General features: G+C 41.6%; 1 long non-coding RNA gene across 1 annotated transcript; it reads left to right on the top strand.

Annotated features, from left to right (window-relative positions):
- Positions 1-274: 274 nt before the first annotated feature.
- On the top strand, positions 275-2,468 carry LOC146946869 (uncharacterized). The gene is made up of 2 exons (XR_015026826.1): positions 275-413; positions 2,277-2,468. It is a non-coding gene; the product is annotated as an uncharacterized LOC146946869 (long non-coding RNA).
- The last annotated feature ends 645 nt before the right edge of the window (positions 2,469-3,113 follow it).

Raw genomic sequence — 3,113 nt, 5'->3', positions numbered from 1 at the left:
TCAGAGATTAAGTGTTACAGAACGTCAAGTACGACGGAAGAATGTTTTTATGAAATATCAGTCAAGCAGGGGTTTATGTATCAGTGTCAGGTTAAGCGCGACCAAGACGAAGGGCATTTAGGTAAACTAGCACAAGGGAGTATATAAGTGTTTTTGGGGCCAAAATATTCATTTTCCCATTTCACTTCTCTCTCTAGGTTTTGGAAAACCTTTCTCTCCCCCTTCTCTCTAAGAATTGCGCCTCCCTCTCCTCTCTAAGTCATCCAAACTTCTTCAATACATGATCAAGCATGGCTTAGCAAGCAAGAAACAAGTAGAGGAAGAGATTAAAGTATGGTTTGGTGAAAAAGGGCTAAGGATCAAAAGCTAGGGTTTGAGCTTGGAACTTGAAGAATATGCAAGGATCATGTTAGGTGAGTTCCATAGATAGAATACCCACCTTTGGGTTTGTGTAATCTTGTAGAAAAATCATGTTTTATGTTAGTTTTGCTTTTATGAAATTTAAGTAACCCCAAGGTAATTCTTGTTGTTTACATGCTAAAAATTGCCATGAGATATGTTTAAATGAAGCTATATATGTTGTTGGATGTATTGGTGCATTACAGGGTCCAATTGGTCGAGTTTTGGGTCGAAAATGGCGAAAACCCGTAGCCGAAAGCACCGAAAACGCAAAAATTCGCAGCGCTGCGCCTGTACAAGGGCGCTAGGCGCCCACAAGTCAGGGAGCCAGCGCTAGGCGCCCTCCCTCTGGCGCCAGGCGCCCCAGACAGGACAACGTTCGCGTTGTTCTGCGCTCGGGTGCTTGGGGGCAGTCGCGTGGGGGTCCGTAGCGATCGTTTCGGTGTATTCTTGTACTGTTTTTACTTATCTTTCTACTGGTACAAGCTTAGCTTTATCAAATCATGAAATTTATAAACGGCTCGTAACATGGGTTTATGGCATTTTCGGTCTTCAGAAAGTATTGAAATTTGCACACATCGTCAATTGATCCTTGCACCATTAATCATGGCAATCTTAGCATGTATTACAAGGATGGCTCAAGAGAGTTTTAGCCGAATTATTCGGGTAGCAAAGAACTAGGCATGGGATGAAAGTAGAGCCTTGACATAGCTTGTCAAGAACTAGAATAGTTAGTAGAGAATAGAATGTTAGGCATGAGTAGTATGCTTGGCTAGTTGCGAAGTGGCATAGAGTAATCTCTTCGAATAGAAACTAGAGTGCCATAAGAGTATGGCAAGACGTGAATTGATTAGATATCTCTTCACATAGCAAGTTAAGCACGCATATAATTTACCTCTAGTCGGATCGTATAGGCATCCGAGGTAAAAGAGATAGCTAGCATAGATTTAATACTCATGCATTTATAGACCCAAACTTTAAAGTTAAAGGTGTCATGTCTCTTGTGTCCACACTAGGTTGGCTCAGGGGGTTTCCATTAGGTGAAACGGGGTTAGCCGTAAGGAACCCGCATGTCACTTAGCAAGTAAGATGTGGTGGTCGTGTCTCTTGTGTCCACACTAGGTTGGTTCAAGAGGTTTCCATTAGGTGAAATGGGGTTAGCCGTAAGGATCCCGCACGTCACTGCAGGAGTACCGTTGGTTTATACCTTAGATAGGTTTCCATCGGATAGATAGGGATTGCGCTCGGGGTTACTCCACTCGGGGCTTTCCGTAAAATGAACTCAGATAATAATTGTTTGTTAAACGCTAACTTTATGAATAAACTTGACTATGCATATTTATTAGATATATTTATGTTATGTCATAGAGCCTTGACGTAGATCGTCAAGAATAGCAGTGCCTTGACGTAGATCGTCAAGAATAGTAGAACATAGACGTAGATCGTCAATGACTAGTATGATAGCAAGATAGAATATGTTGTTAGATACAACATAGCTATGCATAGAGCAAGTATAGAGAAAGATATGCCGATGACGATCTTAGGTTTCCCCTAATCGTCCGGTTTAGAATTGTGTCATGATTATAGTATGTTTAGGCCTCGATACGTAGAGTGTATTCTTGGCGTTGCGGTTTTAGATTCCCCTCGACCGCCATGACACGTATAGGAAGTGAAGCCTATAACAAGTGAGATAAGGCTATGACGGCCCTAGTATGCACACCGTCTAAGTATGCAATGTCCCCACACACGTATAATCAACCGGCAGGTTGTATTTTAGACACGTGGTGACCGTAGGTTTTCCCTGAGGTTGCCTATAGCCTAGGATTTAGGGGAACTCACTGAGACATTATGTCTCATCCCAATCCTTTTTGTTTCAGATAAACAGGTTGGATTAGCAAGCTAGTAGCCGAATGGATGATGCGACAAGTGTTCGTTCGTACCCGCTGCAGGATGAGATGGATATTCAAGGATGCATCTATTATATTTTTTTTTTTTTTTTTTTTGAGAAGTTGAGTTATGTTCTTTGTACGAACGCATCTGGTTGTACATATATATTCATTCGTAGTTAATTGTTGTAATTTTTTTAATGTATCCAATACTAAACCTAACGCCCGTGCTAGACATTCTAGATACGTCTAGTATGGGTGTTACATTTGGTATCAGAGCAGGTCGATTCAGATCGTGCCTTGGGTCATTAAGTTACAACAAAGGTAGTGGGACCATTGGGTTCCGGGTAGATGTTCTAGTTGTTGTTGTTAGTTGAGTCTGATCAACTCAATTTAGCATTCGACGATTAGAATGGATGCCTAAGAGCTGAATAGGACCCTGGAGGAACGAAGCATGTGAAGAAGATGAACCGGAAAGTGTGAACTTAGAAGCAAGAACTCAAAATGAGTATTAGTAAGAAGTTGATCGTGCCAGTAGGTGGCCGGTAAACTAAGCAAGTAGAAGTATGAATCCTCCGGGAATGTAAGGCAATGTTGAGAAGGGACGTTTAGACAGCGTTGGGTAAGTTGTTGATGATACTTCGTATACCCATAAGAGAAGGATATGAAAATATCTTAGCAGGACCTGAAGCTTCCGTAAGGGTCATAGTTAGAATGGAATTGTATTCCAGAAAGTAAGCGCAAGGCTACAAGATAGAGAGCAGTCGACGTATGTTGATGGAATTAGTGGACTCTCAGGATTAGTGTTATGTTATTGAAGTTACGGAC

Source organism: Medicago sativa, chromosome 2 (genome assembly GCF_051527215.1).
Source record: "Medicago sativa cultivar Bolivia chromosome 2, Bolivia_mono, whole genome shotgun sequence".
Lineage (NCBI taxonomy): Eukaryota > Viridiplantae > Streptophyta > Magnoliopsida > Fabales > Fabaceae > Medicago > Medicago sativa.
This window is presented reverse-complemented; position numbering and strand designations above follow the sequence as displayed.